We start from the raw sequence: 15,446 nt of genomic DNA on the forward strand, positions 1-15,446 counted from the left end.
ATGGAATAAAGGGCCTAGCCGGGTAAGATGGTGAAAAGTGCCCCCAACCCAATTTAAATTCCATATAGGCCACTTTTTAGCACATATAGAGGAACTCACTTTCTGAAATTTTTAGCCCCCTAGATGGTCACGTGACCCCCTAGAGCCTAATTAGGCTTTTTATGTTTTTATTTTTTCTCTCAGCCGCAGTAAGAGCTAGCCAAAAACTTTATTTAAAAAAGTTGTAAGTTTCAAAGAGATCTATATGAAAAAAAATTTTTTTTTTGGCGGGAAATTCGAATTTTTAGAACCATTTTAAACTTTTAAATAACTCTGAAAAAAAAACTAAGACACTCGTTTTTACGAAAATTACTTATAATGTGTAATATTTCACCCTTAATTTTTTCAGATTTTTACAATTGGTGAAACGTACCTTTAAAAATAAAAAACCGCATTTTTTCGTTTTTTTTTTCGTTTTTTGATACAATTTTATACATATTTTTCAAAAAATTTAACACCGTCACTAGAATAGGTAAAAAACTGAAAAATAATTGGGGTTTGCTTAATAAAAATTTTTTGTAACGATATCCATTTTCAAGATACAGGGCGTTGAAGAAAACAAAATTTTACATATTTTTTACGATTTTGCCGAAACTACTGGCAACATTGTAATAAAACTTGGCGGGTTTTAAGAGGTAGTTATTGTGCTTGTTTTGAAATACAACTAAGGATTTGATATTCATCATTGGCGCGCATAGGGGTAATGGTCTGAACTTTTCAAAGAAAAAAAGATAGTACGCCACTGACATATTTCAAATTAACAATCTTTTTGAATTCCTCGTTCAATTTTCAAATAAAAAATCTTCTTCTCATTTTTTCATACGACGCGCCGTTTTGCTGCAAAAAATAAAATATCTTAACGCTTCCAAAGTATTCGAATTAATTTTGATAATAATGGATGTATGAGTTTATTATGTAGATGTAGAAAGTACTAGAAGTTCGAATAATTTGTAAGGGTTAATATCTCTTATTTTTTGAATAAAAATGGCGCGTCGGATGAAAAAATAAGAAGATACATTTTTTGTCACAAACTGAACGAGAAATTCAAAAACCATTGTTAATTTGAAATATGTCAGTGGCGTACTATCTTTATTCTTTAAAAAGTTCAGACCATTACCCCTATGCGCGCCAATGATGGATATCAAATCCTTAGTTGTATGTCAAAACATGCACAATAACTACCTCTTAAATCCCGCCAAGTTTTATTACAATGTTGCCAGTAGTTTCAGCAAAATCGTAAAAAATGTGTAAAATTTTGTTTTCTTCAACGCCCTGTATCTTGAAAATCGATGGCGTTACAAAAAATTTTTATTAAGCAAACCCCAATTATTTTTCAGTTTTTACCTATTCTAGTGACAGTGTTACCTTTTTTGAAAAATATGTATAAAATTGTATCAAAAAACGAAAAAAAAAAAACGAAAAAATGCGGTTTTTTATTTTTAAAGGTACGTTTCACCAATTTTAAAAATCTGAAAAAATTAAGGGTGAAAGATTGTGCAAAAATACACATTATAATTAATTTTCGTAAAAACTAGTGTCTTAGTTTTTTTTTCAGAGGTATTTAAAAGTTTAAAATTGTTCTAAAAATTCGAATTTCCCGCCAAAAAATAAATGAAAAATTTTTTCATATAGATTAGGGTTATAATGTTAAGGTAGGGTATAGGAAATAAATTAAGAAAATGAAATATGTATACAGGAAAATTATTGTTTTGCCTCGAAAAAAATCAGTTGCAGATGCAGAGAATTTTTTCCGATGCAAAAGGCGGGGATTTTGTTAAATAATTTTTATGGGAAAAATTTAGAGAATTAATTTGTGTCAAAGACCACGAGATCCTAAACTTCCATTGCCCTGTATATGACCAAAATTTGTAAATACAATAATTTAGCCGTAAGCAGTGTTTCGTGGAGTAGTAAAAGTTTAGTGGTAATGTTTCTTTTAGTTTCTAAAGTTTGGTACGAACGGATTAATAGATTTCCAAAACATTGAACTAGAATACGGTCGTTTTAGAAAGCTAATTGTGCCGCTTTGGAATGGACAATAGACAATGATTCTAAATGGTTTCCTAGAAAGAAAGGATCGTAAACAAGTGTGTTTAGTTAGGAAAGAGGGCTTTTTCTAGATTGTAAGTAAATTTAATAATTGTAATATCACCTGGAAATTGACGAGACAGAAATTTTGTCTACAATACTATTTGCTCTTAAGAACGAAAGTAGGGATATGATGTGTGGAGAATGCTTGTGATTGGCGAGGAGATCGATGGAGGGAGAATAGAGTGGTTGATTTTCGGATTGATGATCGAAAAAGAATTCACTGTGTAATTAAGTTCGAAAGCAACCAGTCCAGTTTCGAAGGTAGTATTTTTGTGTAAAGTGGTTAATTTGGTGGCCGTGGAAGCAGATTCGTGTTTGAGAAGAAATTGTGATCAAGTCGAGAAGTACAAACTCCTTGTGTCCGAATAGATTCCAGTTTATATCTGGAACGAGTAGCCGGTTTATATCAACTTCCACGAGATATCGAGCTAAAAGAAGAAATCTTGGAATTATAAAGATTGATATTGTTTGTATAGAGTCAGAGATTTAAATGGGAGAGAATTCGAGCGAGTGCTGTTTTTGTTTGTAAAACAGTTTGAAGGAGAAGGACAGTAGCAGCATCACAGGAGCACGTTGTGGGAGAACCGATGAATAGCCGAGAACCGAAGGAGCCGAAGGAGAACCGAGGAAGAGAATCCACGAGAAGAAGTAAAGAAGATAGAAAAGGTTAGTCAGATTATTTGTGAAAAGAGAGAGTTGTCGTATATTACATACCATATTTGTTTTTTGTCTAAACAGTTTTACAGCATAATTTATTCATTCATAAATTCATAGAAAATCTAAGTAATCTATTTCAAAAGTTAAATTAAAATTTTGTTTTTTTATATAATAATAAGAACAGTCTACCGAATCATTTGAATGAATTTTGGTTCAAAAACAGGAGATATTACAGTCTGGGCCAAAATTAACGGGCCACCTTAAAAATAGGTCATTTTTGATGTCTTATTTCTCCTAAACCTGTTGTCCGATTTAAGTAATTTTTTAATATGTTATAGCCTTATTCCTTGGCAATATCGCTATAATAATATTGTTGCTAAACAGCTAGATTATCATGGTATACCAAGTGTACGAATCAAACTGTGTTTTTTTCTTAAAGTTTGCATCACCATGTGGAATATTCTAGTATTTGTAGAATACTGAAATTAAAACCTAACTATAGCCTCATGCTTTCTCAACATTTTGTTTCTTGATTGATTCGCTTGTGTTAAATAATAAGAAAGTTAGGTGCTTTAACAACTAGACATGTTTTTTATCAATACAGGGTGTTTTTAAAAAATTTTGGAAAATTTTAAGGGGTAATTCTGCATGAAAAATAATGACAGTTTGCTTTATAAATTTATGTCCGCAAATGCTTCGTTTCCGTGTTGAAATTTTTTTGACAAACTGACGATTTTTTTATTACTTTAACCCTTAACTACAGACATCCCAATATTAGCACGTAATTACAGATCCCCGGTATTTTTTACCGGTCATTATAAAATAGGGTCAAAATATAAAGTTAATAATAAAAAAAAAAAAAAAAATTTGCATTATGAGTTTTTATGGAGTCTCTAGATATAGGAAAAATGGTAAAATGAGTGATTTTAATAATATAATAAAAGATTTTTGAAGAATAATCTATTAAACCAGAATTTTGGTAACATTTTTGGTCTATTGAAACAAACGGCCATAAATGCTATGAACAAAAATTTAGACTTTTTTTTAACAAATAAACGTAACATAGAATCACAAAGAAAACATAAAATAGCATTTACAGAAATTTTTACATCCATGAGAAAAAATCTGCAAGGGGTAAAATTATCACAGAATTAAATGGCAATTCCATTTTTGCAAAGTGGCCTCAAAATTTTTATCGTCAAATTTTACCTTCATTGAAGGTCCAGGATGACTTCCACAGTCCATTTCTTTACTTTTTTCCTAAAAACACAAAAAAGTAATATAAACATTTCAGATTTACAAATAGAGTACTTATATAAAAATACTTACTTAAAACAGACATCCGGTAATTTTTACCGGTTAAAATTTTTGATGTGTGCTAGAAAAGAAAATATTGACAATACACACTACACGCCTTGACTAGCATTGTTATACAAACTACCCGAGAGGTACAGAGACACATGAACTTGTAAGTCGTGAGGTTACCATGAAATCCACATTTTGGGAATGCCCGCCGGTAAAAAATACCGGATCTCTGTAGTTAAGGGTTAAAACCGGTTTAGGTATGCAAATGCAATTTAGTGGGTTTTATGACGTAGTTATTGCATATTTTTTGACACACAATTAAGCATTTAATTTTAACCATTGGCGCCCATACGGGTAATATGATAGCTCATATGATGGCTCATATTACCCGTATTGGCGCCAATGGTGAATATTAAATGCTTAATTGTATGCCAAAAAATATGCAATAACTACGTTATAAAACCCACTAAATTGCATTTGCATACCTCAACCGGTTTTAAAGTAATAAATAAATCGTCAGTTTGTCAAAAAAATTTCAACACCCTCTATCTCGGAAACGAAGCATTTGCGGACAGAAGTTTATAAAGCATTAATTGTCATTATTTTTTCATGCAGAATTACCCTCTAAAATTTTCCAAAAATTTTTAAAAACACCCTGTATTAATAAAAAACATGTCTAGTTGTTAAAGCACCTAACTTTTTTATTATTTAACATAAGCCAATCAATCAAGAAACAAAATGTTGAGAAAGCATGAGGCTATAGTTAGGTTTTAATTTCAGTATTCTACAAATACTAGAATATTCCACATGGTGATGCAAACTTTAAGAAAAAAACACAGTTTGATTCGTACACCATGTATAGAATGAAAATCTACCTGTTTAGGAACAATATTATTATAACGATATTGTCAAGGAATAATTCTATAACATATTAAAAAATCACTTAAATCGGACAACAGGTTTAGGAGAAATAAGACATCAAAAATTACTATTTTTAAGGTGGCCCGTTAATTTTGGCCCAGAGTGTAGAACTAAAGTTTTTTTTATTAGATAAGAAATTTTTACAAAATATAGTATAGCATTCATTTTGAATCTTATATTTATGGTATAGTATAAAAATAAATAATAGTTATACAATTTATATGATTTTGAGTATATTTATTTTCCCTGTTTCATTCTGAATAAAGTAAGCAACGAGAAATACTAGAAGCATGTAGAAGCCACAAACTAAAGGTAATACATTAAAATCAATTAGCCCTGAGAATATTTTTATTGGAAAGTTTTATTAAATGTGGTTTAGTTTTCATGAGTAGCAATTAAAATTATTAATTTATTAATCGAATTAACGAGTCGCTTATCAATCTCATAACAGAGAGAAAATACAGAGCATAATAATATATTGTTTATACGATCTGTAAGTTTGATCGGTTTGAGGTGCTTATTTTTGAAAAAAGTTTATAGAAGTTTTATAGAAGTTTTATAGAATTTTTTTTTATTTTGGAAAAATAATACCCTTTTTCATTAATCTGTGTATCTCAGACCCAATGCGTCCATTCGTGTAATTTTTTGTTTTGTCACGCGTCTTCTGCAGGGTTAAAACACTTATTAATTTCTATATGTCTCCCTGTATATATTTTTAAATATATATGGTGAGGCAGATAACTGGCCTATTAGAAATATATCGAGAAATAAAGGCAACAGAATCATGAAAATTGGAATAGAGGGGTTTTGAAGGATGATCTATTCAATGAAAATATTTTCATCTCTTTGCAACTTCCGGTTATACCGGAAGTTGCTTATAACTTCGTTTTTTTAAATGGGACACCCTGTATATTTTTACATTTTTGGATTCTTTTCGATGTCTTCTTTTTTAAAATATAAGGTTTTGTAATATTATACAGGGTAGTTTAAAAGATAATTACGTTTTTTTATTAATTTCGTAGCAATATTCACATCCTGTAGAATTCTAGTAGTTTGATATCTAAAACTCTACTTACGTTCAAATGATTTTTAATATACTCTACTATTGTTAATAATCATTAGTATAGCTAAATTTTTAATTTTAGTATACAGGGTTGGTCGAAACTCGGAATGAGTATTTTCTGAGTTTTCTTAAATGGAACACCCTCTATTGTTGTATTGTAGTGAAATAATATTTTATAGTACTTTTTGATTTCTTAAGCATTCCCTATACCTAACTGCTTTAATTTGTGAGTTATTGGTGATTCAAGTTAAACATTAATTGCAACAAAAAATACGTAAAATTGTATTAGGTTGGCCGTGAAAATACCCAATCCCAAATAATTTTTCAGAAATAAATACATATTAATCCAGACTGGTCCTTAAAATTACCAATAATGGTTTAGCTATCGAAATACCTACTTAGTTAAGATTGTCGGTGCGATTAACAATTAAGCACAAATTAAAGCAGTTAGGTATAGGGATGCTTAAGAAATAAAAAGTACCATAAAATAGCATTTCATTACAATACTAAAATACAGGGTGTTCCATTTAAGAAAATTCAGGAAATACTCATTCCGAGTTTCGACCAACCCTGTATACTAAAATTAAAAATTTAGCTATACTAATGATTCTTAACAATAGTAGAGTATATTAAAAATCATTTGAACGTAAGTAGAGTTTTAGATGTCAAACTACTACAATTCTACAGGGTGTTAATTTTGCTACGAAATTAATAAAAAAACGTAATTATCTTTTAAAATACCCTGTATAATATTACAAAACCTCATATTTTAAGAAAGAGGACATCGAAGAGAATCCAAAAATGTAAAAATATACAGGGTGTCCCATTTAAAAAAACGAAATTATAAGCAACTTCCGGTGTAACCGGAAGTTGCAAAGAGATGAAAATATTTTCATTTAATAGATCATCCTTCAAAACCCCTTTATTCCAATTTTCATGATTCTGTTGCCTTTAGTTCTCGAGATATTTCTAATAGGCCCTTTATTTGCCTCACCCTGTATATTCTCACATTCTTCGATCAGTGTAGCTTACAGTTAAAAATACCTTCCAGTCGCAGTCGTAGCGAATTTCTAAACGAAAAACCCCTTTTAAGAAGCTTATCGCCACGCCAGTTTCGTTTAGAAGATTTGTGATATCGACATTGGAATTATGGTCCCTAAGGATTTCCGCACAGGACATGGGAAGATTATCCGAAGAATTTGTTGGCTGAGTTTTCATCAGTTCTAACCCAAATATTCAATTAGTAACAGCGTACGAGAGAGTTCACAAATTGTAACCTGATTAACACTATAATCAAATCTAAATTGGAATTGTGGCAATGATGTAATAATTAAAATATGATGTTTGGTAGATATATGCATGTGCATACTTAATCAAGCAAGTGAACAACATACTAGGCTATTGATTATATTCAAAATAAGATAGCTAAACAGAACTACAACGTTAACGGGGTTTTATTATTTCATATGGTCAATAGACATCTATGTATAAAAAAACCGCGAAGTGCTACCATTTGAAGGGGTGCGTTTTTGAGAAATGGGTGAATTAGTCCCTGGGCACAGGTTACATTAGGGTGAGTTATATGCACTTTTGGTACATATCTACATAAAAATTGTTCCTGGTTAAATTTCCTATCTAAATATCACTTTTTAAAGTCAATGATACTTTTTTTTACAAAAATATATTCAAAAGAAAAAGTAAAAAGGAACCCAAAAGAAAGAAATTTGGTTTTTTTGTCCCATAACTTTTGTCCACGAGGATATAGGTATAGACATTGCTTGACATAAAAAAACCTACACATTTCTTCTTTAAAATAATGTTCAGTAGAGGAAATTAGGATTTATAGTTTTCGAAATATGATTTTTTAAAGTTCTCCACTCACAGCAATTTTGGGCAATTTTCCTTGCTATTTCGCAAATATTGTTCTGTATCTTTTTTCTACGTAACTTTAGGTATATGCAGTGGTACACGTAATAGGAATACAAATCAATTAACTTTACATGGGTCTACTGTATAACGTTGTACGATTTTTGTTTAAGAGATTATGGTTTTTTAAAGTCTTATACTTTTAACGATTTTTAATAATATAATATAAAAATAAAATTATACTATTATATAATATAATATTATATTATATATACTATATACCTAATATATACCGTAATATGTACTAACACCTAATAAAAAAATATTATTTTTTACATTTTTTAGGATTACTTTTTAAATTTCTCATTATAACTTTTTTCTTGTACATGAATATAGGTACTATATATTACAGGAATATAGGTAATATATATAAAGAGGGCTTACTTCCTCTTTTTTAAAATGGTGTATCATCTATATTTAAATAATTAAAAATCGAGTGATTCTTTGATATTTTATTATCTGTATTATTTAAAATTATTTCTTTTACAAAAATTATATAAACATTAGTCTTAGAAAACATCACTTTAGTTAAAATTATTTAAACGTTGACATTTACAAAATTTTCAAAATCACCGTCCATCTCTTCGTTAGCATTAGCTTCAATATCTCCCTCTGACACTACAGTTATCTTAGAGTTCCTACAATTAGTACCCATGCACATGCACCCTTTGCAGAATATTGAGCAACTAATTCCTATCTTCCTACAACCGCAAGTTTTTTGTACATCCTTTGGTACATTTATGTACATGCTATTTCTTCAAGCAAAGCTTGTGGTGCAGGAGCTTTGAGAGTAAATATTGGAATTAATCCATATTTTGAAGTTTGCCCGGCCGAGTCAAGTGGATTCAAAGTAATACCTATAAAAAATAAGATTCAATCATAACCATAACACACAATCACATAAAAAAGTTATAATGAGAAATTTAAAAAATAATATCCTAAAATCAAAAATTGTTGCAAGTACTTAGTACATTTTGAAAAAGCATATCTTATTCAAAAATAATCCTAGAATTTTTTTATAATACATCATTTGAAATAAACAGAATAAGCTTTCTTTTTTATTATATAATATTATATACCTAAATGTAGAAAAAAAAGTTAAATGGGAAATTTAAAAAATAATCGTAAAAAATATAAAAACTCATTAAAAGTATAAAATCTTGAAAAAGATAACCTCTTTAAATGAAGTCGTACAACATTATACGGTAGAACATTTTAAAGGTAATTGATTTCTGTACATTACATGTACCATTTCATTACATGTACCAGTGAATTTGCCTGAAGTTACGTAGAAAATGTTACAGAACAATATTTGCGAAATAACAAGAAAAATTGCCCAAAATTGCTGTGAGTGGCGAACTTTGAAAAATCATATTTCGAAAACTGTAAATCCTAATGACCTCTACCAAACATAATTTTAAAGAGAAAATATGTAAGTTTTTTTTGTGTAAAGCAATGTCTATACCTATATCACCGTGGACAAAAGTTATGGGGCAAAAAACAAATTTTTTTTCTTTTTGGGTTCCTTTGTGCTTTTTCTTTTGAATATATTTTTGTAAAAAAAAGTATGTTTGACTTTAAAAAGTTATATTTAGATAGGAAATTTAACCAGGAACAATCTTTATGTAGACGTGTTTGTGCGAAAAGTGCATAGAACTCACCCTAATGTAACCTGTGCCCAGGGACTAATTCACCCATTTCTTAAAAACGCACCCCTATAAATGGTAGCACTCCGCGGTTTTTTCATATATAGAGATTCATTGGCCATATGAAATATTAAAACCCTGTTAACGTTGTAGTTCCTTTCTATAGTACATAATCAATAGCCTTTACCTTGTTCTATTAGTTTCACTATCGTTATAGAACTTAGCATAATATAAATTGCAGCAGTCGTAAATAACGATGTAGTCGATTTTTCTTACTATTGTGTTGTTTCTTGATATAATTTGTTTGCGATAAGGACAACGTAATAAGTTGAGACCGAAGTATATGCACAATTAATTTTTTTTTAATATCTGGCATATTTTACATAAAGGCTATAGCGGGATGATTGGGCGCCAGAAAGTACATATTTCACAACCTCCTTGGCAAAATTTTTAGCTCCCATATGGTCCCAGGTATCCCCTATCGCAAGAAATGAGGTTTTTCGAAAAAGAATTTTTCTGAGCGATCCTTCGCTTAAAAAAATTTAAAAAATATTGTGAACATACACTGTTATATTCAAAATCACACTATTTTTAGATTTTTTGGATCAAAATTATTGAGCTCAAGAAAATTTTTTGAAATTTTCAAATAAAGTGGTGCTCTTCCCCTTAAATAAAGGGAGGGCACTTGTTGTACTTTGAGCATGTTTTGGTTTGAAAATGGCAAAACTGATCCCGTCTTTAGAAATCTTTTTTTTCTTAAAGTGCCTATTTGTTCCGGGTGTTGGCGATCATTATGGCTATCTTGACTTTGTTTACCGCAGCGCGGAACAGTTCAGTGGTAGTACTGTTATAACACTTTCGTGAATTTTGAAGCCAGGAAATGCGTCTTCTTTCCGGTCCTCTTTTACCATTTATCTTCCCTTAGAGAATCAGTTTGAGCAGGCCGTAACGTTCTTGATTTCTCATTACATGTCCTAGATATTCTAATTTTTTTGTTTTCATGGTTATGAGAATTTCACACTCTTTTCCCATTCTACGCAGGACTTCCACATTAGTAATTCGGTCAACCCAGGATGTACGTAAGATGCGTCTATAACACCACATTCATTTCGAAAGCTTCGAGCCGATTCATAGATGCAGTAGATAGTGTCCACGCTTCCATTACGTAGAGCAGAACTGTGAATATGTAGCATTTCAACAGACGGTAATTTGTTTTTAATGATATGTCCCGACTGTTGAAAGTGGGTCTCATTCTAACGTATGCTACTTTCTCTTTTATTATTCGCTGTTTAATTTATGTTGAGAGGTCCCATTGGCTATTTAGTTTTTTACTAATTGTCATAAATTCGTCTTTAGAAATAACAAACAAATATATCAAAAATCGCTATTTATTGACATGAAGTTAAGTTTGTGTAGTAAAAATATGGGGTGGGTGGAAACACCAAAAAAAGTTCCGGAGAGAAAATGACAAATCTAACCTAGTTTGCCAAAAATTTAGTATCATTCGACAGACTTTTGAAAAATATTGAACACGTAGTTTTTAGTTTTTGATCTGACGTTTATATCTCGAAATATTCGCTTTTTTTTTAAACTTTGTGACTGACCCATTTCCTTACGCCCCGCTCAAACCGTCAGATATTTGAAATATACACTGTTCTGTATGTACTTAACTTACCTTACCATAATCTGATGATTTCGAGTTTTCCTAAGGGTATATTTTTTTTCGGACCCCCTTAACGAACTCCCCTGTATTAAGACCCAATATATAGGGTACATTTACAGGGTACAAGGTCTCTCCCCATGTGATTTTCTGACGCGCTCGAATAACTGCAAAAATCCCCGCTTGGGCTCCCCTACCCTTACAACGATTATTTCATTCATAGGAGATTCTGACCAATAGAAAGCTACAGAAATCTGAACTAAATCGATAATTTTTGATAATCTCCCGTCGTTAAGTATATTATGTCAGATGCCCTTCGTTGCTACGAAAAAATACATTCAGTGACATTAATGACAATTAATGTTTTAAAAATTATAAAAGTGATGACTTTCAATCGTCAAATATTTATATAAACTGTGTGTTTAATGGTACTTACATAAATAAATTACAATAAAATTTTGGTTTTGAACAGTTTTATTCATGAAATAATGGCAACAAATTGCACTCGACCTCTGAAATTAATATAGAATTTTTGCTCTCGCGACATTTTGACATAATTTCACTCGCCTTCGGCTCGTGAAATTAAAACTTTCAAAGTGTCACTCGGGAAAAATTCAATAATTTCAGAGCTCTTGTTCAATTACTACTGATAACATAAATACAGAGATAATAATTTGTGAAATTTATCATTTAGCATATTGCGATAATTATAAGTTTGCTTGATAGATCTAAAATAAAAGGGCAATATTTGTTTTGCCAGTGTTGGTAATTACTTACTTGAACAGCCTAACGAGGAACGTAACTCAATTTAAATGTTGTCGTTGCAAAATTATCTTAGACCGAATTAATTGCTTTATATGCCATCGAAATAATTGGTTTTTACAGGTCTAGACATAATCGTTAGAATGGATAATATATATACAAATCAAATTTATTACTTGTTTAAATATCTAGAGTGAACCAAAAGTTTGTAACGGACTTTGTTTTAAATGGATGGACCGAAATATACTAAAATCTGAATACGCCTATTCTGCAATATATAGATATTATATTTGATTGTGTTTTTAAAACCTCTACAATAAAGATGGTTTTTAATGAAAAAGAGTGAACTACTGCTTTAATTATCAGGGGCTACGGAGATAAAACAAATCTTATAGTGAAGTAGCCAACATATTCAACGATACTTTCCCAAACCGTTTTACTATCCACAAGGCAACGGTACAAAAAATTGTAAAGCGCTTTGAGGAAACTGGACAAGTAAGATGACATTCGGATAGGTAGACCAAAAACTGGACCCTGCAAATTCCAGTTGTGACAAGAATTAAATGAACATGACTAAGACATTCATAACTCCTGCGAAGAGTTGAGTACGAAAGCAATAAAATTGGTCTAAAAATCAATAAAGCTAAGACAAAAATAATAGTGGTCGATCGATTCGACACTATTCAACTGACTAACATATTACAAGAATACCAGATAGTAAACACCTTTGTCTATCTCGGGTCTAGTATAACTAACGATGGTAACTGTGAAGCAGAAGTTCGGAGACGTATTGGTATGGCAAAAAATGCGATGAGTCGCCTAACTAAAGTTTGGAAAGACAGATCTATCTCCCAAATTATCAAGATGAGACTGGTGAATGCCCTTGTATTCTCAATATTTTTATATGGAGCAGAGACATGGACCCTTCGAGCAAGCGACCGCCAAAAAATTTATGCCTTTGAGATGTGGTGCTGGAGAAGAATACTGCACATACCTTGGACAGCTCATAGGACAAACGTTTCCATTCAAAAACAACTCAAGATTTAAAAAAGGCTGTCCGCAATATGTCTGCAACGAATACTGCAATTCTTTGGTCACGTGGTCCGCAGAGGTGACGACAGTTTAAAAAGAATAATTGTTTCTGGAAACATTCCGGGGAGAAGATCAAGTGGACCATCACCAACTAGATGGTCCGACCAAATAAATAATTCAGCTGGAAACTCATTCGGTGAAGCTCTTAGAGCAGCTGAAGATAGAGACCAATGGAGAAACATTGTTAGGAATATTGGAAGAAATCACGATCCTAAGTAATGGGGAAACGACAAAAAAGAGATAGAGAAGACATACAGTTTACAGTCCATCTAATTTACTTACCGTTGCACGCCATTATCTACGCCAGATATCTAAGTTGACATAGTTGCCAAAGTATAAAAAAATCCTGAATCCATTTTAAATCAAATAGATCACATAACTATTGTAAACGTGGATTATACAACAAAACAAATTAATATTCAATGTAAATAAGTAAAAACTTAAGAAATAGAGAAGAAGAATTAAATTATAATCTTTTAAGATTTGTAGTGCAAGCGTTTTTGCACTGCATTGTGAATAATTATTAAAACGGCTCCGAACTCTTGACATGAAGCCGGTAGGTTTCTTTGTATATATCTACAATAACAACTAAAAAAGTTCTCAAATACTTGATTATTCCAAGTCGTGAGAAAATTAGGTGAAATTTATATTTTTATAGAAGAGGATGTTTTTATAGTAAAGTAAATAATAAAAACAGTAAATATAATAAAACAGATACTTATAGCACAGAATAAATAACAACACAGAAGTGAATCTGACTGTCCTTTCCATTGATTTTGAAGGGACCGAAATATTTGACCTTGTGCACCAGTTACAGAATTGAACTTGATGTTCTAAGGAATAGACCATTCCAAATTAGGTAATATTTTTGACAAGTAGTTCTTAATTAAATATGAAATATAAAATTTAACTATAAAATATAAAATAAAACATATATAAATATAAAATTTAACTATAAACAACTGTCACGTCAGTCGCAAAAGTGAGGTTGCACCAGTTACGTTGACACATGAGCATGAAAATTGTGTTACCGTTTTCGTCAGGAGTTTCGCTTCTGTGTGGTTATTTATTCTGTGCTTATAGTAAAGAATATAAACAAATATGAAGTGTCATCACCGCAACTGTCAAATAAATGTTACCAATTTATTCTAAAATGTCACCTTCGTTCGATTACAGTTACAGTGTGATTCGAGTAAATGTGCTTCATAAAAACGCCTTATAATCAATTTCTACAAATTAAATGAAACATATTATTATGTATTTCCTTAGGTTAACATTAATAGAAATCTTCAAATATTATTTCTACGCGTATATAATAAAATATGTCAAGTGGCTGTAATTCCAGTGTATTCGGCAACGTGATTCTAAAAAAGAACACACCTACCGCCAAATATTTCGTGTTAGTATCATGCGACGTCACAGGCCATGACGCGGATGACGTGCAACGGTTAGTAAATTAGATGAAGTATAGTTAGTAATGATGAATAATAATAAGTCAGTAATGATGGAATACTACTTAGAAATTAAATTTTATCTGCCCTGAAAAAAAAATTGGAGCCAATTTTAATGTCATATGGTTTCAGCAAGACGAAGCTTCTGCTCATTTTGGTGTAAATATTCGACATTATTTAGATTAGACAAAGTCATTTCCCGGATGATGGGTTAGTAGATTCGTTAGTATTGATTCGACTCCTCGTTCACCCGATTTGAATCCTAAAGATTATTTTTATTGGAGATGCTCTGCAGGTATAATTTATAAAACTAAAACAGCACGTTAAATAATTATTTATGAATAGAGAAGAGAATAATTTTTATAGAAAAATATAGAGAAAGGAAATAGACACATCGTACCCTAGTTTAGGATACTGCCAAATTAACAACGGAGGACATTTTGAATACTTGATTAGGTAAAATTTAGTTCAGGAATGTTGTAAAGTTTTAATTATTATGTTAAAAGCTAAATGCAGATTTTTGTTTATATTCGATTCAGAGTTGGACCACCATCTCCATATATCTATTTCAGCATCCTCATGCCTCCTCAGTGAAGCTATGCAGTCACAACTCTGAAAGGAATATAAACAATCTGACTATTTATAAAACTAAAACAGCACGTTAAATAATTATTTATGAATAGAGAATATATAATAATTACTATAGAAAAATATAAAGAAAGGAAATATACACATCGTACCCTAGTTTAAGATACTGCCAAATTAACAACGGAGGACATTTTGAATACTTGATTAGGTAAAATTTAGTTCAGGAATGTTGTACAGTTTTAATT

This window comes from Diabrotica virgifera, chromosome 8 (genome assembly GCF_917563875.1).
Source record: "Diabrotica virgifera virgifera chromosome 8, PGI_DIABVI_V3a".
Classification (NCBI taxonomy): domain Eukaryota; kingdom Metazoa; phylum Arthropoda; class Insecta; order Coleoptera; family Chrysomelidae; genus Diabrotica; species Diabrotica virgifera.